The sequence below is a fragment of the Petaurus breviceps genome, unplaced genomic scaffold (genome assembly GCF_028583685.1).
Source record: "Petaurus breviceps papuanus isolate PSGF00001 unplaced genomic scaffold, PetGlider_PUasm1.0 118, whole genome shotgun sequence".
Classification (NCBI taxonomy): domain Eukaryota; kingdom Metazoa; phylum Chordata; class Mammalia; order Diprotodontia; family Petauridae; genus Petaurus; species Petaurus breviceps.
The window spans coordinates 21041654-21068117 of record NW_027185616.1 but is presented as its reverse complement, the minus strand read 5'-3'; the positions used below and the strand labels follow the sequence as shown (position 1 = coordinate 21068117).

The following is a 26464-nucleotide window of genomic DNA, read 5'->3' as shown; positions in this document are numbered from 1 at the left end:
CCCAAAAACACAGATTGGTGAAACTTCTTTAGAAGCAAAGTCCCCCCCAAAACACAGATTGGTGAAACTTCTTTAGAAGCAAAGTCCCCCAAAAAAACACAGATTGGGCACAAATTCAGGTAGATTTCTTCGAAGAAATAAAGCAAGAGGTTTTTATTGAGTTTAAAAATGAAATCAAAGAGCTAGAAGGAAAAAAATGAGAAAAATGAGAACTAAAGGAGAAAGAATTGGAAAGAGAATGAATAGCTTAGAACAAGAAATGTAAAGCTTTGCTCAAGCAACAAACTCCTTGAAAATTAGAATGGAGCAAATAGAAGCCATTGACTCCATCATATAATAAGAAATATTAAAATAAAATGAAAAGCCTGGAAAAATCAAAGAAAATGTAAGTTATCTCATAGAAAAAAAAAACCTGGAAAACAGATTGAGGAAGAAAAAAAATTATTTGACTACCTGAAAGTCATGACCAAAAAAAGAGCTTAGACATAATATTTTAAGAACTTATTAAATAAAATTGCCCAGGTCTCTTAGAACCAGAAGATAAAGTGGAAATAGAAAGATACCAGTAATCCCACCCCCCACCAAAAAAAGAGAAAACTCTCAGGAATATTGAAATCTAAATCCAGAGTTTTAAAATCAAAGAAATAATTTTGCAAGCAGCCAGAAAGAAAACAAAAAGAAAGAATTCAGGTACCATAGAGTTACCATCTTGATTACATATAATTTTGAAGCCATCACTATAAAGAAGAGGAGAGCTTGGAATATGATTTTCCACTTATATGCAAGAGTAACTTATCCAGCAAAACTGAGTATATTTATGCAGGCGTGGTGTGGGTAGAAATGGATCTTTAATGAAAAAGAGGACTTCCAGGCATTCCTGATGAAAAAAAAAAAACAGAACTGTATAGAAAGTGTGAAGTTAAAAAACAGAAGTTGAGAGAAACATAAAAAGGTATAATGAAAGAACAATGATAAAGGACTAAATAAGTACAAACTGTTTGCATTCTAATCTGAGATAATAAATGTATCCCCTCTGAACCCTATCATTATGAGGGGTCATAGAGGGAGTCTAATTAGAGAGAAGATCTGGGGGTGGTTCTGTGATGTTTAATGATCTTAAAAGAAGAATGAAAAGAGAGGAGAAGAGGAATATGCTAGGAGAAAGAAACATTAGGAAAAATTCACAAAATCAGGGTGAACAATTAGAAATGTGCACACAAAAGGGGGAACAGGGTCAGAGGGAGCAGCTGACACTTTAATCTCACTGTTATCCAAACTGGTCAAAGCAGCAAGAATATACACACAAAATAGCAGGGCATAGGAATACATTTCACTCAGTGGGGAAATTGGAGAGAAAGGGGTGAAAGAAGGAGGAGGAATTAGAAGGAGCAGAGATGAAGAGAGGGATTAGCCCAAAACAAAACAAATTCTAACTAAGCATGTGCAAATATACTTACAACTCATTTTGAAGTGGCAAAGAATTGAAATCCGAGTAGAATATTTAAAATCAATTGGAGAATTAGATGAACAAAGTACAGTATATAACTGTAATTGAATAATATTGTGCTATAAAAAATGATGAAGGGGATGATTTCAGAGGATCCTGGGAAGATGTGTATGAACAGATGTAGAATGAAGTAAATAGAACCAGGAGAATACTTTATAAAATAACAATGTTGTAGACAGATACTCTTGAAAGACATAGGAGCTCTGATCAGCAAAATGACCTACCAAGATTCCAGAGAACTAGTGATGAAACATGGCGCCTGCTTCCTGAGAGAAAGACTAAGTATAGAATGTCATACACACATGTATGTTTCCTTGTGTACATGTTTCTTCTGGACATTACACATGTTGTATGTACATGTTACATGTTTCTTTTAAAAGGTTTTGTTTTTATTTTGTTCTAATTTGGGAGGATGGTAAGAGGGAGGAAATCTGGATTTTTGCTCATTGAAAAAATTTAAATTTTTTTTAAAAAGGAACAAATAAATACTTTTTCATTCATATCAGTGAACCTGTATTACTACTTATTGATGAAAAGTATGCATAGAAATGCTAAATATTTGGTTATTATAACCTATCTCTTGTATCAGATTTGTGTTACTATTTCTCATTTTCCAGAGATAGCTTTCTAGGTCAAACATCTACAGTGAAATTATTCATTCGTGCTAAATGTGTTTTTGTCAGACCCAACATTTCTTAAGTCATAATGTGAGACAATAGTTTGTGCAGTTTAGTGTTATGAATCCATACAAGGTGAAGTCAAATACAAATTTCCAATATATTACATCTAGAATTCCATATCCCTAATCTAATGCATTCATAGAAATTGGAAACTCAGGTTGTCAAGACTGCTGTGTCTAACTCTGACCTATATTTGTCCCTATTAAACTAAAAGACAGCACCAATGATCAGCATTGTCACTGGCTGATATGCTATTAAATAGAAATTTAAGGACTTAGAACACCTAAACTCATGATATTAGCCTTGAGGGGAAGGAAGGACAAAGGCCAAAGTGAGAGAATATGTTCTTCCCCTAGCTCTTATCTCCTGAGAATAGAGACAGAGGGAACTTGGGAGATAGCTTTCTCCAGGTCCTGCTCCCAACAGGGCCGTCATCTTTGGCAATCTGATTAGCTCACGCTGATTCCTTCTTGCTAAATAAGGGGAAAGGGTTAACATTTAAATAGTGCCCATTATATACTAAATACTTTTTTTTTTACAAATATCATCTTATTTGATCTTTATGATAATCCCTGGAAGTGGATGTTATTCCCCAATTTACAGATGAGGAAACAGAACAAACAAAAGTTAAGTGACTAGCCCAGGGTCATGTAGTAAGTGTCTGAGACTGAATTTGCACTCAAGTCTTCCTTATTCCTGGCCAAGCTCTCTATATAGGCTTACCAGTATAATAATGGCTAGCATTGATATAGCACTTGCAAAGGACTTAACAAATATTACTTCACTTTAGTATGAAATCACAGAGTCCCTGCCCTGAAATAATTCCTGTCCTCAAGCCAAGAAAGGTAGCCAATCAGATTGCCAACATTAGAAGTGTCCCTGATGTTAATACTTAGAGACCCAATATAATACATCATTTAGTCAAAGGATAATTACTGTCAAGGGGGGCAGCTGCTAATTAGAATGTGGTTCCAGGTGTACTGCCTACCTTGTGGTTTTCTCCTTGTCACACACCTGCACCCTCACTCTTCCCACTTCCCATCATTTCCCACACAGCTGCTTTCTTGGACTTCAGGATTTTAAAAAACTCATCAATCTGTAAGATGAAATTGATTGCAAGACATTAACTGACTCCCAAAGTCTGCAAGATTGAAATTCATACTTCCTCAGTATCCCCTATTCCTGGGACCCTTCTCTCCCTGTCTGAAGAGAGTGGAGAGCAGACATTGGAGAGCTCCTTTCAGAACCTCGACCATTTAAGGAGGGTACCCAGGGGCATTCACTTCATGATTTCCCACCTGTGTCCTCTTATGGACTTCATGATCTCCAGAAACTCATCATCCTGCAAGACAAAACCAGCTCTGTAATTCACACCTCCTCAGATTAGGACCTTATCATGCCCCTGAGTGAGATTATAGCACCCTCTCCACCTTTTCATCTTGTTTTTTTTGTGGTGTCTTCCCCCATTGTATTGTAGGTTCCTTAAGGGAAGGGACTGCCTCTCATGTCTTCTGTTGTATCTCCAGTGCTTAGCACAGTGCCTGGAACATAGTAGGCACTTAATAAAAGCTTATTGACTCTTACTCTGACTCCTGGTCTCTATGGGGACAACTACTTACATGTCTTTTGATTATGTGGTGGATGTAGCTTTGCCCCAAATTGAAAGGATACCCATCAGTTGGGGATTGCCTAACCAAATTGTTGTGTGTAATTGTAATGGAATACTACTGTGCTATTAGAAATGATTAGAAAAGTTGATTTTAGAAAAAACATGGAAAGACTCACATGAAATAATGAAGAGTGAAAAGAACAGAAGCAAGAGGACATTGTACACAATAAAGCAATATTGTTCTAAGAACCACTTTGAATGATTAAGTCATTATGAGTAGTATAAATACTCAATCCAACTCTGCAGGAACTATGAAGATTCTATCCACATCCAGAGAAAGAATAGATATATAGAAGTATGTATAGTATGGATTTACATATATATGCATTTTTCCTATAATGGTAGCCTTCTCTAGGGCAGGATGGGAAAGGAGGGAGAGAGAAAAGAATAAAAAGTGCAAAGCAGAGAAGAAAAGAAAACTTAGAAGCACAGAAAATCAGGATAGCTTTGAACATGATATAGAATATTCATTACATAGCTGTTTGGTTTGGTTTTTAAGTAAAGCATGTGAAATGGAAATTTGTGGTTTTATATCAAACCCTCTTTTTATGTTGTGCTGTATAGGTAGAATTTTTTTTGTCTTTTTGTTTAAAATGAATAAAAATTTAAAAAAAGAAATAAGTGTTACCAATATGTTCAATGTTCATAAACATATTCTGTCCAACTTATTTTCAGTCCTGCTCAAGAGACTCTAAGAAATTATACCACACTATACTTTATCTCTTTAATAAACAATATATTTTTCCCCATTATCCCCTCCCTATCATTCTTTCTGTCCTGAGTGCCTCTTAGCCTAGACCTTACATTACAAACTCATGTTTCCTTACTAAGAAATAATCTTTCATATAATACGATGATGCCAACTTGCAGAGACACAGGGTTTGAAATTGTTGTAAGCCTTGTAGTTGTTTGTAAAACACAAAGCGTCCTCAGGAGAAATCATACAGACAGTGGCACTAATAGCCAGATCTAATTTGAGAAGAATGAGGAAGAAACAATCTGTGTAAATAGGAATCAGCTTCTCCCAAAGATGGTCTGGGCTTTTTGAGAGCTGAAATGTTTGTGGGAGAGAAGTTACAGTTTCTTTTAGTTGTTTTTTTTTTGAATGCTATGAGCCTGAAGGCTTATTTTATTTTTATGTTACAGGAAATGCCAGTAACCTTTTTGTAGTCACAATGATCCAAAGTTGTTTAATATTCTTTTTTTCTAAAAGGCTTTTTAGTGGCTATTTGAACCATGGGTGGTAAAGCTTATTCTGCTCAACAGAACATAATGTAACTTTATTGTGTTCCCTCTTTGGATGAGTGTACATAACAGGCCAGCCTGGGCAGCACGATTAATCTGAATGATTTGGTCAGGGTACAACACTAAACCGTTGGGTTCAAGATAGCTCTGATTTTGAAACTCACTCATGCTATTTTGTGCAAGGTACTTTACTTTGTGAAGCCATATACAATTCCATTGGGGTGTTTTGTGATTGCAACAGAGGGAAAAAAATGAGCATTTCAGTAAGAGAGAAATTTCTCGTTTGCTCAATACATGATCAAATAGATGGAGATAATGAATTGAATTTTTTTAAGAAAACTTCTTTAGACACTTCATCTTGAATGTGAATTTGCTCTAAAAAATCTATTTTAAGAAACTTGCTCTAAGAATTGCAGACATTACTCACTATTACCTCGTGCTGTTTTTTTTTTAATTAAAAATTTTTTAAGTGAATAAAAGTTGATTTTTTTCCCCCTCTAACCTATCCCTTCCATTAGAAAAGAAAGGAAAAGAAAAGAAAAAACAGAATTCTTATAATAAGTATGATTAATCTAGCAAAACAAATTTCTGCATTGGCTATGTCCCCCAAATATATTCCACACCCTGAATCTATCGCTTCTCTTTCAGGAAGTTCATCATCAATCCTTTGGAATCATGGTTGGTCACTGCATTGATCAGAGATTTAAAGTCTTTAAAAGGTTTTTTTTTTTTTATCAATTATTCTCCTAAGTCTGCTCACTTCACTCTGCATTGGTTTATACTAATCCTCCCAAGTTTCACTGAAACTGTCCCTTTTATATGCATTGTATTCAATTACATTCATATACCTTATTTTGTTTAGCCATCTAATAACGGGCACCCCATTTGTTTCCAGTTCTTTTCCACCATAAAAATAGGTGCTATAAATATTTTCATACATAGGTATCCTTTTCCTTTTCCTTTGATCTCATGGTGAGTCTAAAGGTCTGGTAGTAGTATCACTGGATCAAAGGGTATGCAAGGTTTGGTAAGTAGCTTGTTGGGCCTAGTTCCAAATTACCTTGTGCTGTTTTTAATGCTACAGAAAATGCAGCAGTTTTTCCAGAAACTCTCAACTCTTATATGCAGCTGTACTGTAATTAGTTAAGTAGTATCTAATTATAATGTAATTTATGAGTTCCTGTGTTTTTTTGGCTTGGCTTTTTCTGTCCTCTGGTTTTATAATTTGCTTTGTCCTATCTTCCCCCACTGAACTGCAAACCCTCAGAAACTGGGGCTCTGTGTCTTAATTTCCCAGAGCAACTAAAACCATCTTTGCTTGGTTCAATACACGTTGGATGGTTAGATTCAAATACTGTCTGCAGTGTGCAGCTATAGAACATACCCCCATGAGCATGCCTTCATAAATAGAAAGTTCTTAAGAATGTAAAGAATATTTTAGTTATAGAGACTTAAATACTGACCTCCTAATCATTTGTTGAATTTATGTGTATATTTTCTCTGCTGCAGTTATTGATAAGTTACGAAGAGAGTTCCAGTGTGGCATATCCAGTACTTACATATCTCTTCACTAGAACCTCACAATTCTCTAGACAGGACTTTTTAAAGTTCACCATAGCCATGCTGTATGGCTGCTTACATCAGAAAGAGTGCCTACACTTTGGGGCGGCCAGGTAGCACAGCGAGTAACAGCACCAGCTCCAGTGTCGGGATGACCTGGGATCTAATCCAGGCTCAGATACTCAGCACCATACCCAGAAATAACTGGCCATGTAACCTTGAGTAAGTTACTTAACCCCGACTGCTTAAAAAAAAAAAAGAGTGCCTACACTTGATCCCTTACTTTGGGCCCAGACTGAAAATCCTGGAGGTCCATATTTTAGTTTTGCCTTATTTGAGCACTAGATTTTAGTCACCTACAAAGTAAGTGATACATGGATTCCCGGAATATTTGTTGGTGAGGGAGAGGATAGTCTAGGATGGACAGAATTACTCAATAACCACTGGTTTGAATTATGAACTTTCCCACTCTCACATATTGCCAAAATGGACTAAAGAATTGATGAAGACAGAGGTGAATTAATTCTGTTAAATTCTAGCATAACATCCATTGTTGCATTGGATATATCAATAACTGATTTTTTTTTTTTTTGATGAGGCAATGAGGTTAAGTGATTTGCCCAGGGTCACACAGCTAGTAAGTTCCAAGTGCCTGAGGCCAGATCTGAACTCAGGTCCTTCTGACTCCAAGGCTGGTGCTCTATCTGTTTCATCACCTAGCTTCCCCTAACAACTGATTTTAGAAAAATAGGGCTGTATTTATTGGGGAATTGCTAAAGAAATTGTGGCACATGAATGTAATAAAATATTACCATACTATAAATAATGATGACTATGATAAATGTAGAGAAGTATGGGAAGATTTATATGAACTGATGCAAAACTAAATAAGCAAAACCAGGAAAACCATATACACAATGGCTACAACAATGCAAATGGAAAGAACCATAAAACAATTGAAACTAAGTGCTGAGAAATCATAATGCCCGAGCTTAACCCCAAAGAATGGATATGAGAAGACTCCTCCCCCTGTTTTTTTTTCAGAGCTGAGGGACTATGAGTGGAACATCATGTTTAATATCAGATTATTTAACCTATTGGCCAGTTTTGCTGAACTTTTCCCCTTTTGTTATTTATTATAAGAGATAGCTTTCTGGGAAGGCAAGTAGAAAAAAGATACTCTAGGAAATGTAGGTAATGTAAAAACAAAAGATAATAATAAAATATATTTTAAAGAAAAATAAAAGTGGAGCAGGAGAACACAAATGAGAATGGAAAAATTATGAGGTCTTTGGATCAAAATCTAAGTTGTTTATATTCCCTTTATCTGTCACCACAGCAAATGGTACATACGTTATCAAGATTCCATCTCTTCCTCTTTCACATAAAATACATATTACTCCTGTGCCCCTAAATCTTTGGTGGTCACTATTGTGTACCAAGTTAAATTTACACTTCTTAGCCTTGGTAGTGAAGAGAGAATTTTACATAAAAAAGAAGTTTCTGAAGGAACAAAAGCATAAATAAATACATTTATTTTTTTTGCTTTAGAAACTCTTTTGCAATGTTAAAAAAGGCAGAAAGTGAATAATCAGATTAAATATTTTTAATCTTAGGTGGGCATATTATTTCGTCAGTTTAGAAAATGTTTTTTAACACTAACATCATTTTAAAAATATTCCTTTTTCATATAAAATTAATTGCCAGTGGTATTTACTAACTCATTTTAAAGTTTTGAGGTTTTTCTCAAATTGGCTGTGTTCTTGGAAGATTACTGCTTTTATGGTGGGACACAGAATAGTGTTGTATGAAATGCCTTTGATGACATTTGTTATTGTTCATTTTTCAGTCATGTCCAACTCTTTGTGACCACATTTGGTGTATTCTTGGCAAAGATACTGAAATAGTTTAAAATTTCCTTCTCCAACTCATTTTATAGATGAGGAAATTGAGGCAAATGTGTTGAGAGACTTGCCCAAGGTCAAACAGCTAGTAAGTCTGTGACATTTGAACTCAGATCTTCCTGACTCCAGACCCGGTGTTCTATATACTATTGCTCTTCTGATGACATACCATGATAATATTCCCTTTAAAAAAAATTGATCTATGATTTCATTGGTATAGGGAACTCCCAGTAAGATAATTTCTTCTACCCATGTAGATGTGCATCTATTGTGCAATTTGTAATCCTATAGAGTAGCCAGAGTCACAGAAGAGATTCAGAGATTTGACCTGGGTCACAAAGCTAATGAGTGTCCAGGAGGGACTTGAACCCAAATGTTTCTGATTCTGAGACTGCTTCTCATACCACACCTGCCTTTACTGACCAAAACCATCAATAAAATGAATTGGTTGTGGAATTTTCAATCAAATGATATTTATTCTAAATTATATTCATTTATCAATTGATATTAGTTTAACTCTTTAATGCTTTCTAGGTGTAACCTTATTAGTGGCATGGGCAGAACATAATTTTTCTTGCTGTTTTATGTTATTAATCAAAAGAGTGAGACAAAATATTTGGTAAAAAACAAAAGTGCAAATGGTTTTCTTTAACAAATTGAACTCCTAACAGGGTTAGATAAAAAGTTGTATCAGCAGAGAGATTAGCCTTGGTTTGTGAAATAACCATGATGTATGATAATGGGGTTCACATGTATTGGTTTTCCATTAATTGCTAAGCCTGTGAAGTGGGTTCTTGGGTATTTTTCATTTTTACATCCACAAGGAGTAATTACAGAGAAACAAGGGGATAGACTTTTTGCCCTCAGAGATAATCAAACTGTGGCAAAACTTTTCTCTATCTGTAAAGAATCTTAGTCATGTATTTCAGTGAAAAGGACCATATCATATTGATTTTTGCATTCTCCTCTTTGCTTTCAGACCATGAACTGTTGTGTAGTTTCTGTTTTGTTCTCATTCGGCTCCTCTTCTCTCCACCTCCCCTGCACTGGTTTCTCTCTGTATCCCAGACACTGGTTATCTAATTAGACTAGTCTGTTTTGATGGAACATCGGATAGATCAGGAGATTCTTTCATTCCCCTGATCTGTCTGGGTTAGAAGGAATGACATCCCAGCTACTTGGAGAGCTATGGAGAGAAATTATTTTGGTTGAAGTATTAGATAGGACTTTTGGACTAGTATTGAATATGCTGAAAGCTATAGCTACTGTCTGTAATTCTTTAGAATAATATTAATAATAATTGACATTTCCGTAGTACTTTAAGGTTTGCAAAGCACTTTACATACATCTTTTTTGATTTTTACAACAACCCCATGATGCCGTTGTCCTTGTTTTACAGTTGAGGAAACTGAAGCTCAGGCTTGCCCAGGGTTACACCATTAATACTTCAGATTCAAATGCAAGTCTCCTCTCTTTTTTGGGAAGGGGGAAGGCAGAGCAATTGGGATAAAGCGACTTGCCCAAGGTCACACGGCTAGTAAGTGGTAAGTGTCTGAGGCTGCATTTGAACTCAGGTCCTCCTGACTCCAGGGTCAGTGCTCTGTTTACTGCACCACCTAGCTGCCCCCAAATATAAGTCTTCTCAAAATCAGAAAATCCTGAGTACTGTATCTGCTTTGCCCCAGGTGCTTCAGAAAATTAAATGGCTAGCCTAAATCGGCCTGTGTCCTTGAGATTATGAAGATAAATTAAAAAATAGTATAGATTGGGGGTAGCTAGGTGGCGGAATGTACCGGCCCTGGAATCAGGAGGATCTGAGTTCAAATCCAGCCTCAGATATTTGACACACTTACTAGCTGTGTGACCTTGGGCAAGTTACTTAATCCCAATTGTTTTCCCTTCCCCCCTCCAAAAAAAAAAAAAAAATAGTATAGCTTTCTATGTTGACAAGTAATCCTGAACCCTCTTTCTTTATATTTTACCTATTCTCAGTTCTTTCTTACTCACTTTCTAAAATGTTTTAGAATGTTATGATTTTTTAATACCACATTTTTACGCATATGCCTTCTTTAATATAAATCTTTCCATATTTTTCTGAATTCTTTATATTCTTCATGGATAATAACATATCATTAAATACCACAATTGGTGTAGTCAGTTTTTAATAAATGAGTATTCATTTTACTTCCAGTTCTTTTCTATGACAAAAAAATCCTTCTATAAATATTTGACATATATTAAAATTTTCCTCATCTTCCTTAGGGTATAAACATATTCATGGATCATTGGGTCAAAGAATATGGATACCCTAATCATTTTTCTTTTATAATTTTAAATTGTTACCCATAACAACTGGATAAATTCACAGCTTCACCAGCAATATGTCAATATGCCTGGCTTCCCACAGTCCCTCCATCATGGACTATTTCCATTTTCGTCATCTTTGACAATCTGCAGGATGAAAAAAAAAGAATCTCAGGATTTTCATTTGAAATCCCCTTATTAATGATTTGGAGTATGATTTCATATATTCCTTAATAATTTGTAATTCTTTTTAAAACCTGTTTAGAAGTTTGAAAACTTCTTTTATCTATATCCATGGGGAAATGACTCTTGGTTTTATTTATTCATGTCAAATACTCTATATATTGGATATTAGACTTTGTCATTAATAGTTGATCCAAAGGGCTTTTTTTCCTTCCATTTGACAGTTTCTCTTCTTCTATCTACCCCGACTTTGTTTTGTCAAAATCATTTTAATTTTATGTAATTGGAATTATTTCCTGTTGTCTATAAGAGGGGGGTTGGGCTAGAAGAAATCTAAGGGCCCCTTAACTTCAGATTTATTATCTTAGCAACTTTATTTGGTCAAGAGTTTTCCCTCCCATCCATGGTGGTGAAAATTACTTTCTTCTGCTTTCAATTTTTTTCTTTAATGAAGTGATCTTTTATATTTAGGTGACATCCATTTTGAGTCTATTGGGTCATATGATGTAAAAGGCTAGCCTAACTCTAATTTCTTAGAAACGGCTTTTCCCCTTTACCAGAAGTTGTTTTTGGTTTTCATTTTGTTTGTTTGTTTGGAGGGGGAGGGGTGATCAAAAGGGGAAACCTTTCCCCAGTAGTTTATTCTGGAGGGTTTTCAACACTGAGCTACTACTTTTGATTTCTGTTGGTTCATACTTATGTAATCTGTTCTATGGAAGTTTTTTTTTCCCTATGTTTTAATCAGTAACAAATAGCTTTGTTGATTACAGCTTTCTTTTTTATGTCTGGTAATGCTACACCCCCTTCACTCCTACAGTTTTCCCCCTATTTACCATGCGATTCTAGACCCTTTGTTCCTCCACAAATGAAATTTGTCATTATTTCACCTGATTCTAAAAAGTATATTCTTGGTAATTTGGTTTATATGGTACTAAATATCTCAATTAATTTGGACAGTATTGTCATTTTTATTAAATTGGCACCACCCACATGTTCAGAAGCGCTCTACAGTTATGTGACTTCCTTAATTTTTATGCAGTGTTACATAGTTGTATTTTCATAAATAGTAAGAATATTCTGACCGATGAATTCTCAAATATTTTAGGCGTTTTATAGTTATTTTAATGACATTTCTTTTGTTATCATTTTCCAGGTCTTAGTTTGTACCATATAGGAACGTTGATGATTTTTGTGGATTTATCCCTTCTTTTATGTAATTCATGATTAAACTAAATCTTCACCTTTATTCCTTTTAAAAGAAAAGAAACACACCCAACACCCCACACATAGACATAAAACACAGAAAAGGGTCAGCCTGTAATCTTGTCTACCCAGTTTGCACTATTATTTTGGAGTTTTTTTAATTCATGACTGAATTAAATCTTCACCCGTATTCCTTTGAAAAGAAAACACACACAACACAAATAAGCATTACACAAAATCCATCATTAAAAGGCTCAGCCTATAATCTTGACTATCCCAGTTTGTATTCTTCATTTCAGAGTTCTCTCGATCACAAGTTCATTCGAGCACAAATCGTGGGATTTGTTTTCAAATAGCTCTCTGTATTTGTGGCACCTCGTACATATGCGGGAAGTACTAAATAATAATCACCAAGCTCTTCCTGAGCTTTTTTGGTGTACTAGAACCAGCGAAGGCTCTATTGCCTCCCCAGATTCACTCTGTAGGGAAGTTGCCTGTCTGTGTTTACTTTTCATTTGGGGCCCGGATTAAACTTAGAGATTTTCCCTTCAATTGCAGACTGAATTTAAATTTAGAAATTTGGAAAGTGCCCATGTAGATGGGTATAGCAGTGATTACATACTGTAGCAGTATTTGTAATGCATTCCCTAAGAACAGTACTATATTATAATATTACAATGTTACAGCCTATTCTAGAGATGATAGAAGGAAGCTGCTACAGATTTATAAATATATAAAGTTTTACATTTTAAAAGATTATGTGGAAGAAGTCTGATCTCATTACAGGGAACTCCAAGAGATTACCAAAATTACTTTTAGGTAAATTTTCTTGTGATGAATATTGGTTGAAATTAGTGTGTGTGACCTATCCCCCACCCCATACCCCAAACCCCACAACTGACCACAAAAAACCAAGCAGCCCAGCATGAGGGCTTGTCAGGCAGGGTTTCAATTCAAGTGAGTGGAAAGAATATCCATATTCATGAAATTACAGGTCACTCAGAATACCAAAGAAAATTCTGTCGTGATAGGCTTGGATTTGGAAAGCTTTCATTATTTAGAAAATTTTATGGTATTTTTCCTTCTTGTAGCATGGTTTTGCCTATAGTTTAAATTCATATTTTTATGTCAGTTTTTATATATTGACATATTATTGAGGTCTGAAACTTTCCTGAATAAAGTATATTGGAAATATCTTGAAGTGACATAATGGATAGCATGAGAGGGGTAGACAGAGAGACAAAGACCGAGAGACACAGAAGGACAGATAGACAGACACCCAACAGTCTGCCTGGCACTGTGCTGAGCACTCAGATGATAAATATAAGTAAGCCAGCCAGGTCAGTTCTGTGTTACTTTTTTTTTTTTTTAAGCAATTGGGGTTAAGTAACTTGCTCAAGTTTACACGGCCAGTTATTTCTGGGTGTGGTTCTGAGTGTCTGAGCCTGTGATTCGATCTCCAGGTCATCCCGACACTGGAGCCAGTGCTCTTACTCACTGAGCCACCTGGCCACCCCTAAGCAATTGGGGTTAAGTAACTTGCTCAGGGTTACATGGCCAGGTGTTTCTGGGTGGGTGCTAAGTGTCTGAGCCCGGATTCGATCCTAGGTCATCCCAACACTGGAGCCGGTGCTCTTACTCGATGTGCTACCTGGCCACCCCCTTTATTTTTAATCTTTTTTGGAGGGGGGAAGGCAGGGCAATTGGGGTTAAGTGACTTCCCCAAGGTCACACCTAGTCACATGGCTAGTAAGTGTCTGAGGTCGAATTTGAACTCAGATCCCCTAGACTCCAGAGCCAGTGGACTTCACTGTGCCACCTAGCTGCCCCTAGTTCTGTGTTATTCAAGGGACGTTAATCCCATTTGTCTATTACCTAGATCTCTTCCTCCTCCTCATTCCTTCCCTTACTACCTGCACTCAGGTTCTTTTGTTTAATGGAAAGATGTGCTTTGGAAGAAGGAAGGTGAACCACATTCATCAATTTTGTTATCCAAAAGATTGGGCGGTGTAGATGTTTTTTCTATTTTAGGGCATTTTCCATGGATTTCAATTCTTCACTTTATCTCATAACTAGAAAATTCTATAACTGTAATTTGGTCCTATTTGGCATAGATTTGGCTTTATATTTCTACCATACTGTGTATAAGAGGGTAGGTCTGTTCTTTTCATTGACTCCATCCAGCTTCTCTTTTCCTGAGCCTCCTTATTTGTGAATAATGTCTCAGGAAACTAGCTAGCCAAAGGGTTTGGTTTTTAAAAGCCTATTTATGTTCATTTTTTTTCATTATTCAAACTACACATACCATATACCACATAACTTGCACATGGTAGGTTGTCAGCATATACTTGTTCATTGAATGAGGAGTGTATTTAATCATAGTTTGTATATTGGAGCATCATGGGAAAAGCAGTGTTAATTGTAGGTTAGGTTTAGTTTATAAATTAAGAGCAACTTCTTGTTTGTGGGTATTAGGTGGCACAGTGCATAGACTGCCAGGCCTGGAGTCAGGAAGACTTATTTCCCTGAATTCAAATCTGGCCTCAGATACTTACTAGCTGTGTGACCCTAGACAAGTCACTTAACCCTGTTTACCTCAGCTTTCTCATCTGTAAAATGAGCTGGAAAAGGAAATGGCAAAACACTCCAGTAATCTTTGCTCAGAAAACCCCAAATGTGGGCATAAAGAGTCAGCTATGATTGGAAAACAATGAACAAAACTTCCTGTGTATTTGGGGGAATTGTTAGGAACTCAAACTACCTAGGGAAAAGTAGATCTTCAATTTCTAGAGGTTTTTCTTCACCAACAAGGAAATGTGGCTATCAAGGATGTAAGTTTAAGTTCAATCCATTTAATTCTTGTATTCTGATTTTTTGTTACAAGAGTTCAAAGATCCTGTGCATAGTAATTTTTATCAAGGTAGTAATGCCATCAACAAAAATATTTGGCTATACAGCACATCTAATTGGGGGAGAATCAATATATTAGAAATATATATTAGATAATTATATATTTTAGATATATTAGAATATATCTAATATATTAGAAATCATGTAATTGAGTCATAGGTCAGCTGTTAGTGTTTAGATAACGACATTATTCTTGTTGAATCAGCAGAGGTAAGTTATGTGTGGGAATGGTTTTGCTGGACTGTTGTATCTGTTTTATCATGTAATCCTGAAGTACTCATGAAAATTGGTGATTTTTTACTTTGTTTACTTTCTTGCGTTCTGAAAAGCAGATATGAAAGCATCCTGTGCTTTAAAAAAATCTCGAAGTGACATGTATAATAAGTTCATCATTATAATTATTATTATCATTATTCTTAAGGAGGAATTATATTCAGAAGAGCCAGGGGCAATTAGTCTAATGAAGAATGTTGTTTGAGACTTTTTGTTTCTAGTCCTTTTTATTCATTTCATCATATTGGAATTTTTTTCTTCTGAAGGATGAATAACCTTTTTACATATATTATAATAGTTTAGTTGTATTGCATTGTAACAGAAGGTTCCAATACGCCATCCCTCCCATATATTGTCAAATCCTAATGATAATTCTGTTTTAGCTAATACGTTTATAGTATTTCTGACCCTAAAAAACCAAACCAATATTCAATAACAACATTCAGTGACAACTGTCCCTTTTCTATTTCATGGCTATTTCTGTAGTAAATAGTGGAAGTTCATGTCAAGTATGATTTTAAAAAAGATTTTGCATGTAAAAAATATTGCCAGTTTTTATTTTTACACCTTTATTTGGAGAGTTATCCCTTATAACACAGAAGAAAAAAAAAGAAAAAGGGTGGGGTACAGTAGTTCTGTACTCCCAACCAGTCAACCAAAACTGAAGACAGATGTGATATTTCATAGTCTCCACATCCACATCTCTGCAAAGAAGTGCATTTTCCTGTTTCTTCTTTGAGGACCAGCTTGTTTATTATCATTGCATAGTGTTCGTTTCCTATTTTTTTTGTGTGCTTTCCATTTTTTTAGTCACTGTATATTATCTTCTAAGTTCTGGTTACTTTGCATTACATTAGTTCATATAGTTTCCCATGCTTCCCATTTGCCTTGTTAATTCTTTCTCAAGGGGCAATAGCATTCCATTTCATTCCCTTTCCACAATCTGAGCAGTCATTCCTCAGTTTATGGGCATCTTTGTTTCCATTTCTTTGCTATAGGAAGGCCAAGTCTTGATGGAGTCTAAGTTTTGTTATTTCTAACGTTTCCTGGCTGTTAAAAGGCAATCAGCATGTTAGATGAAGTGTAGTTGCAGCTGCAGCTCAGTAATGAACCCCAAGGTTAATTATGCTTCTGACCTTTGATCTCTCTTGAACATAAAGTTAAGAGTTACAGTTTGATAAGCTGTTAATGAAAATGTCAGTAAAGTGAGATTCCCCCTTCACATTGAAATTTAAAAGTTAGATGAGTTTGCATTAGTTGCAATAGCTTGAAGTTTGCTGTCCAAAACCATTAGATCCCTAAAAAGTTTCATTGGTCCTAATTTAATTGACCAATGCTAGCCCTATGGTTTGTTGACTGTCTTTATCCTTCTGCTAATGCACTCTAGGAAGCTGTAACTTAAGAGACCACAAGTCTTACCTTGCAACAAGCACATTCTCAGGTCCTCTACAAGCACAGATTCCCATGGAAAGTAATCTGTAAGGGAAGAGAAGGGAGAGGCAGGTTAGGCAATAGAAGGTCAGATGAATATTTGATATAAATTTCCTTATAGTCACCTTTTTTGCTTTTAGACCTGGAACAGGTAGATACTTGCTTATTTTTTCTGGCCAGTTAAAGGCTCTTTTAACACCACAAAATTTGCCTCCTTGACAAAGGTGAATAAAGAATCAGCCCCTCCCCTAATGAAATTAGACAGAAGTTTAAAAAGCACCAAGCTATTATTGTTAAAACTATTGCTGCCATAGAAATCGGTACCAAGGTCATTGCCTTTGAGAGAAAATGTGAAAGAATATGTCTGCAGTGGTAAGCAAGAGAGTCCCTTCCCCACTGGAGGAAAGAGTCTAGCCTGTTCTCTCTTAATTCCAATATAATGGTTAACAAAAGTAAACACTGGAAAACTAAAACTCCTTTCAAATTTAGCCCACTACTAGGTCCCTGCTGTCCTTGCATTTTTTTAAAATAATTTTTTGAAATCATTTGCATTTCCATTGTTTGTATTTCCTAGTCTATTATTCCTCCCTTGTCCACTATGATGAAGGGGAAAAAAAAGAGGAAAAAGTCTGACATTGAGAACAGTGTTCTAAATGCATAGCCCTCCATAACTGCAAAGAAGTGGGGGAGGAGCTGTTTTCTCATATTTCTTCTTTAGGGTCGAGCTTGGGCTTTATGTGTTATATAACATATTAGATTTTATATGATGTACTACACGTAATACAGTGCATTATATGTTGAAGCATTCAAGTTCAATCATTTTGTTTTTATTTTATCTATGTGTTATAATCATTGTGAATATTTTTCTTGGTTCTGCTTATTTCACTTTCTATCAATTAACATAAATCTTCCCATGCTTCTCTGTGTCCATGCACTTTTAGACCTAGAATCAACCTTTGTGCATATTCCTCCTCTTCATCTCTGGTCCTGGATTATTGCAGTCAGTAAGAAAAGGCATTGGGTTTATGTCTCCTTAGGACCTAGAGGTCTTAAAGTTGAAGTGGTTGTTAAAGTGATTCTGTTGAACAACTGGGTCATGGTTGAAAGTGATTTGAATGTTTGTGATTGGTGAATATGAACTCTCATAATATTTTGCTTATGAATCATTTATACATTTGTCTTACTCTTTTGTATTTGAGTAATTTATGTACTTCCCTTATTCTTGCATTAGATTGTAAGTTCCTTAAAGGCAGGGACTATGTTCATTTCCATATTCGTATTTCCCTCACTGCCTAGCACAGTGGTTCTATGTGGTAGGTAAATGAATGAATCAATGAACCAATAAATCAATGAATTAAGATCACCTTTTATGTATTCACTTGGTAAGTACTGGGGGTACAAACAGAAAAGGGAGACATCCCCTTCTCTGAAGGAGCTCACGTTCTAATTGGTAGACTCACCATTCATTAGAGCTTAATGTTTATTAAATTGAATTGAATTGGCAACGTAACTGAAGCTTTTGAGGATTGTACTAGGAAGTAGGTTTGTTCTGGAGAAAATGTTTACAGGTTCATAGATTTGGGAGGTGTGATTTTTCTACCTCAAAACCTTCTGTGTTTTCCTATTATTTAAGTCCTACACAATCCACCTGCAATGTACCTTTTTCAGCCTTATTCTTGCTGCTCTCCTTTATGCATTCTATGGCTATTGTTTGGGGCTTTTCTTCATCTGAACATAATTTCAGTGATGTTGGGAACTTTCAGTGAAGAACCTGCCTCTACAAAAAAAGCACCACAGACTGTTCTGTAACATATTACCTTAGAGAGCTGCCTGGTATTCTGAAAGGTCAAAGGACTTGTCCAGAATCAATATTTGTCAAAGACAGGACCTAAACCCAGGAGATCCTGATTGTGAGGCTGGCTGTAGCTACTATGCCATATGCCTCTCAGCTCAAATAACTATAAAGTTGACGTTATAAATAGTCATAAATATTCGTTTTTAAAATTTAGTTTATTTTAAAATATAAAATATAGTTAAATATGTTTATTTTATCATAAAATAAAAATGTTATATGTTAAATATATAAGTATTGTTAAATATATTTTTATTATAAAATAAGCATTTACTTTATTTTCAAAATATTTTAAAGTAGTTTATAGTTAGTGGTGATTAGGTTTCAGGTGAGATCTTTTCCCTTGGTACTATATAAAATTTTTAGACTAACCTTAGAGGTATGGACTATTAAAAACTATTAAAATCTAATCATTATAACCATAACAATGAAGGAAAAACAAGCTGATATTGAACTTGAAATATAATCTTTTTGGGGAAAAAATTAATACCCACATTTTGTTGTGCCACGTAAATTGAAATGCATTTTTTTTGTTTGTGTATACTTATAGATCTGAAGTTACTTCCTGTCGGGTTACTCTGGACTCTGAGCCCCTCATTTGCCCTTCTCACTACTTCTTTCATTTCGGGAGCCAAAGGTGAGTTTCACATCCAATGCTACCATCAACCACTCAATTTTTATCTCCTCTTCCTCCTGAAGGTTCTCGCTGTTGGGTAAACTACCTTCCAATGCCATGTTCCCTGTCATTCTCCAAGCAGGTCTTACAATCTTGATTACAATTGGGGAAGCAAAGCTGTTGATAGGTGAGACAAGAAGGAATTGACTGTTGCCTAGGACCTAATGAGGATGCTAGACTTTTGCCATCTCAGCTGACCAAAGGTAGCAAATAAAAGCAGGGAGAGCTCAAGCCTTTGGACTGCTCCATAGTCTGGAGCTGCACATGTTGGTTGGAGGCCAAGTAAGAGAGCCACAAGATACCTTGTGATGGCAAAGCAGTGTAATTCGGAGGGGTATAGTTACCCGGGAGGCTTTCCCTGTGTAGTCACACAGGGACTGGTTTATGCTCCCTTGTGTTGTGTATTTCCCTGGGGAAAATCTTGTTCTTTGGACTGTGCTGTAAGCTACTTAAGGTATTAGGCAAAGAATACACCAAAGGCTTGGTAGTGACACAAGGTCAGTGACAGCTATATCCCTGAAAATACGATGCATTCTCAGTTCTCTTCAGCTCTGAGTCCTGTGACCCTACAACCTTTGCAGCTCTCCACTATTCTTTGGGGGGTGTATGGGACAGAGGTCATGGAAGCTTGGTGGTTAGTCAGCAGTCATGGCATCCCAATAGTCTTAAGTCATAGAATCTGTTCAAGGCCCTGAAAAGCCTCCTGTCTGAGCTATGCTTCCTCGTTTTCCCAATTACAGTGACACCTCATTTATTAAGCATACTGGGGGAGGGGGGAATGGGAAAACGTTCCAGGTAAATGAATTTTCCAGGTTACTGAAGCTTACTCTACTACTTTGTACAATGCATTACATGTAGCAGGGACATAATATTTTTTATTAAAATTAATTGAGTTATAGCCTTCTTTAATTTTTAACCATTTTTTTTTAAAAAAGGAAACATTTCTAAAATGTATTACACACTTCACTGGCTTCTTAAACAGAATATATGGAGCATAATTTAACCTTTCCATGATGACTCAAGGTTATATTTAGCTGTTAGCCTCTAAGGATTTAGGGCTGCCTGCCTCTGGGCTGAAAGGCTGAACACAGACTATTAACAAGGGACTACGCTCCATAGTCACTTCTCAGTGAGTTAGCTTCATCTCTCCCCACTCTCCTTATTTTCGCCTTCTAATCTTCTCATGATGACCTCTGAGGTCCCTTCTAGCTCTAGCACTATGATCATAAGGTCTCTTGTTCCAAAAATCTAGGAAAAAGCCAGCTAACCTACCTTGTTAAATGTAATTTACACAGAATTCTAAGTCAAAAGGCTCTGATTGTGGGTAAATACAGATGAGGAAAATGAAGTACATTTAAAGAAAGAAGCTAAACTAGGTAATCCCTTGTAGCTCTAGTACTCTTTGGAATAACTAAATCATTCTTTCTGACCACCTTGTTTCACCATATACAATCAGCCAAAAAAAGCTATGTCGCAACAGGCAATATTTAATTTATACTACAGTGTAACACCTTACACTCAAAGACTATGCATTTTAGAGGCTCTGAGTCTATAAGTTACAAATGAGCTTCTGATTTGCATTGGTGAAAAGCGTTTAAACACTAGAATTTCCCCCATGCCGATGAAATTGCACATCCAGATCTGTTTTCCCCTCCTAAATGTTATCTTGCTTATCTGGAGGGCAGATGGTGATGGCCTCAGTGATATAGCACACAACCTTTAACCTAAAAGTAAGCAGAAAGGTTTCTAAGCATTGAGAAAATAGTTGTCACTAAGTTCATGAACTTTGCTCCATGGCAATGCATAGGCGAAGTCAGTTGACTAAAGATTGTGTGTAAATTTAATATCCAATACTTGAAATAACAGAATATAGCCATTGAATGTTGGAAGGTCCAGATTCTTTTGGTGCATTCTTTTCTTTGATAATCATATGCACTCCTATAACTTCATCTGCCATCTCTGTGCATATGACATCCAAACTCAGGTCCACATCTCTGGTTGCTAAGTTCACCTATATTACCATTATCTTCAACTCAATATGTTTAAAACTGAACTTATTATCCTTCCCCCTAAAGTATGTTCCTCCTTTGAACTTGGTTATTTTCGTGAAGTGCTGTTCACTGTCTGACCTTTTCTTCTTACTCACATCTCTAATCCATTCAAATCAGTTGCCAAGTTCTATTGATCTATAGCATCTTTCAAATCTATCCCACACTTTCATTTTGCCATTGACTGTGCTGGCCCTCCTCTGTCTTGTCATATTGGTGAACTCCTCCTAGGACCATGATTGTGAGGTAAGGCCCATTCTGTGGAATCTTTCTTCCTTTCCTGGCTACATTTCTGACTTTCCAGATTTCAACAACATGCCTCAGGTGTCTTGGAGCTTCCTTATTCTAGAACATCTATCAGTCCCTGTAGCTTTGTGTCAAGGAAGATGTGTCCCTGCCACCCAGAGGCACAGCTCTGAAGTCTAGAATGTCAGATCAGAGCTGGAAAGGAAATAGGAATTGACTAGCCTGGGCCCTTTTACAAAATGGAGGCCCCAAGAAGAACTAACCAATGAGAAAAGTGGGCCAAACTAGAGGAGGGATATTGTAGGGTCAGAGGGCTTGTATATTCTAGGACAAGGACAACTTGGGTGCTGAGGAACATTCCAGTTTCAAACAACAATTGAGGCATGGTTTTGAAGTCCAAAAAGTCAGAAGCAGAGATGAGAGGGTCATGAAGGTTATTCAGCCTGGGATGCCACAAAATGTAGGTGGAGATGCTCACCAATGAGAGAATCAGTAAGGAGGCATACACACACACATACACACATATACGTATGTGTATATACCTTTAGAAGTCTATTGTCATTAAGTAATGAAAATGTGGTATGGGTGGGATTACCACTGTTTCTGCCAAACATGTGACTTAGATGACTTCATACAGTGGAGCAAGATAGGTCAGACCAATAGGGAAGATAACCTAGATCACAATTTTCTTGATATGGTAAGCCCTAGGGAGGGAATTTCAAGAGCTGCCAAGACTCTCTCTCAGTACCATATAACCTAGTATTTAAAATTTTAATTTGATAAGGTTAAGTAGACAAAGTCTGAAGAAATCAGAGGAAAGAATTTTTTTACAGAGTAGATTATAAAGAAAAGCTACTTAAATTAATTTCTGTAAGAATGTATTGGGCCAGCGCAGAGTCAAGGTGGCAGAGTAGAAACAGGACTTCTGCAGGGCTCCAGCTCCCACCTCCTCCAATTCATGTAAAAGGTGACTCTGAAGAAACTTTGGAGCTACAGAACCCACAAAATGACACAGAAAAGCTAAAATCCTGCTGAGGATAGCCTGGCAGGCTGGGAGGAAGTGGCCAGCGCAGTGGTCTGGGAGCCAAGCCAAGCCCCATGCAAGCTGGAGGTTTTAGCTTCAGGGCAGGTGGAGGGACTTAAAATCACAAGCACCTGTGGCGGTTTCCAGAATTATCAACACATAGATGCTAAGGACAAAGTGAGAGGACAGTGCAGTGTGGACTTTGGGATCCAGTGGGTTGGGAGTGCAGTTAGCCTTTGACCCTGGGTTGAGAAGCAGCTGAGGTGCAGCAGCCGTGCACCTGCTACCATATAGTAGCTTCAGCTCCTGGCCTGCAGATTGTAGGGGGACCAAGCAACCAGTCTGAGGGATAATCATTCTCGCTTAAACCTGCTTGGATGTGGATTGTGGTTTATAGTGGAGGTCCTGGGGTGTGCGAACAGCTTGCCAGAGCATGTGAAGGCTTCAGAGAGGGCACCCAACTAATACCTTCAGCAGCTGAGAAAACCTCAGCATTTGGTACTGTAATGTAATGCCAAGCAAAGGCAACTTCCCAAGGTTCAAAATACCAGCATAGGTGCTCTCCATTTTATTCAGTGACAAATTAAGAACAGAGAAGATCAAAATATGACATCATTCAAAATACAGCATTTACTAAGTGTGATTAAATAATCTCCAAGTACTACCCCACCCCAGGACCTTACATTCATTCAATCAATTACAAAGTCCCTGTTCTAAATACTACTCCACCCCTAGGCTGTACCTTCATTTAGTCCATCACAAAGCCCCTCTTCTCAAATGGAGATTAGTTTCCAATCATAAGTAAAGTACATTCATTTGTTCAATCATAGAATACAAAAAGGTCAAAAGTTCCCTACCCCTGGATCACAATTGAATCTACCCCAGAGTTACAATAAGTTTAAGCACAGCACTTAATACCCAAATGGAGGTCTTTTCTTCATCTTAACAGAGGCAAGTTCTCAGCAATCTTTGTTCCTGGGGAGACAAAGCTTAGCAAGGCCACAAGATACATTGCCAGTCTCTTCATCAATTTATTCTCTGTCTGCAGAACAGTCCTAGGACCCCTGAAAACATTAGCAAAACCCTCTCTCAGGATTTCTGTAAACATACAACAAGAAAATCCTTCTTCAGGGCTTCAGAACCAACAGCAAGGTTCCAAGAATTCTGCAACAACAGCACTATCCTTCACCAGTGGACAGTATTCACTCTCGGTCTACAGAACAGTCTCAGTAGCTCTGAACCAACAGAAAGGTTCCCTGACTCCTGCAACAACAGTACTGTCCCTCACCAGTGGACAGTATTCACTCTCTGTCTGCAGAACAGTCTGAGGATCTCTTAACCAACAGCCAGGTTCCAGAACTTCCGCAACAACAGGACTGTCTTTCACCAGTGGTCAAATCTGGCAAAACAACATCAAAACAGACAGACAAAGTGCCAGCAAAACAGCCATGTCTCCTCAGTCCTCAGCAGCTCTGGGTGGCAGCTCTCAAAGTCCTGGGTAATTCAAAGTGGCCCTCAGCAATCTTCTCAGTCTCTCTCTGCCTCCACAAGGGTGCTGCTTCCAAAAAGTTCTTCTGCCTCTCTCTTGTGTCTCTACAAATCTACGTCACCAGCTCCTCCCAGTTCAGCCTTCTCTTTTTACGTCAATAAGTCCATCCCACAAGTGGAATTAACAAGCTCTGGGTTTTAACACAATCAAACCAAAAACCAAGCCAATAGAGGGGAATCTTTAAATGCCATTACTATTACAGGTACGATGCTCCCTTGTCTGGTAGCAGAGTCCTACTGTGGCATAAAGCCCAAAAGTCAAGTACTTGAGTGGCAAAATGAGCAGGCAAAGGAAAGAAAGCAAACAGAGCAACCCAACTTTACACTCCTATTTTGGGGACAAAAAGCATGGAACAGGAGGAAGACAATGAAGTCAGAACTCCTGCACCAAAAGCTTCCAAGAAAAATACGTGCTGGTTACAGGCCATAGAGGACCTTAAAAAGAATTTTGAAAACCAAATGAGAGAAGTGGAGGAAAAATTTGGAAGAGAAATGAGAATGATGCAAGAAAATTATGAAATGAGAGTCAACAACCTGACTGAAGAAAATAACACCTTAAAAAATTTACTAACTCACATGGCAAAAGAGGCTCAAAAAGCCAATGAGGAGAAGAATGCCTTAAAAAGCCAAATTTTCCAGATGGAAAAAGAATCTCAAAAGCTCAATGAGGAGAATAATTCCCTCAGATTTAGAATAGAGCAAAAGGAAGCTAGTGACTTTATGAGAAATCAAGATGCTGTTAAACAGATACAAACAAATGAAAGAATAGAAGGCAATGTGAAATATCTTATTGGAAAAACCACTGACCTGGAAAATGGATCTAGAAGAGATAATTTAAAAATTATTGGTCTACCTGAAAGCCATGATCAAAAAAAGAACCTAGAAATCATCCTTCCAGAAATTCTCAAGGAAAATTGCCCTGATGTTTTAGAACCAGAGGGAAAAAGAGAGGTTGAAAGTATCCACCGATCACTTCCTGAAAAAGATCCCAAAAAGAAAACTCCTAGGAATATTATAGCCAGGTTCTGGAATTCCCAGGTCAAGGAGAAAATATTACAAGCAGCCAGGAAGAAACAATTTGAATATTGAGGAAACACAATCAGGATAACACAGGATCTGGCAGTTTCTACGCTGAGGGGTTGAAGGGATTGGAATATGATATTCCAGAGGTCAAAGGAGCTGGGATTAAAACCAAGAATCACCTACCCAGCAAAACTGAATATCATGTTTCAGTGGAAAATATGGTCATTCAGTGGAATAGGGGATTTTCAAGCATTCTTGCTGAAAAAAACAGAGTTGAATAGAAAATTTGACATTCAGATACAAGAAGCAAGAGAAGCATGAGAAGGTAAACAGGGAAAAGAAATCATAAGGAACTTATCAAAGCCAAACTATTTACATCCCTACATGGAAAAATGATAATTGTAACTGATGAAACTTTTCTCAGTATGAGAATACTTGAAGGGAATAGAAATGTATGTGTTTATATATATATATATATATATATATATGTGTGTGTGTGTGTGTATGTACATGTGTGCATATACATACATACATATATATGTTTATATAGGAGGGTATATGGGCCTATGAATACATATGTGAATGTGTGTACATATGTTTACAGGTATACATAGATAGAGGGCACAGGACCAATATAACAGGAAGGGATGATACTTAAAAGGTGAAATTAAGAGGTGAGAGAGAAATATAATGAGAGGAGATGGGGAGAGACAGAATGGGGTAAACTATCTCATATAGAAGAGGCAAGGGGAAATGGTTACAGGAGCGGAAGAACAGGAATGCAAAAGGGAATGGGTCAACATTATTCTCATTGAATTTGGCTTAGGGAGAGAATGACATACACACTAAATATGGTATCACCCTACAGGAGAGTAGGGTGGAAGGGGATGAGAGGGGGGATGATGGAAGGGAGGATTAGCTGGTGGAGAGTGAAGTTGGAAGCACCCACTTTTGAAAAGGGACAGGATCAAAGTAGAGAATAGAACAAGTGGGAGATGGGATAGGAGGGAGGAAAATATAGTCAGTCTTTTACAATATATCTACTATGTTAATGTTTTGCATTAGTTACACATGTTCTTCCCAGTAAGGGTGAGTAAGAAGGGAGGAAGGGAATGAATCTGGAATTCAAAGTTTTAAAATCAAATGTTTAAAATATATATACTATTATTAATATTATT

The 26464-nt window shown here is 36.9% G+C and overlaps 1 protein-coding gene across 2 annotated transcripts in view; it reads left to right on the top strand.

The window, feature by feature from the left end:
• APBA1 (amyloid beta precursor protein binding family A member 1) overlaps positions 1-26464 on the top strand; it is a 289420-nt gene that overhangs the window by 41308 nt on the left and 221648 nt on the right. For both annotated transcript variants that reach the window (XM_069086984.1, XM_069086983.1), the window contains exon 2: positions 19272-19358. The gene's annotated coding sequence lies outside the window, so the exon portion shown is untranslated. The remainder of the gene's footprint in view (positions 1-19271; positions 19359-26464) is intronic.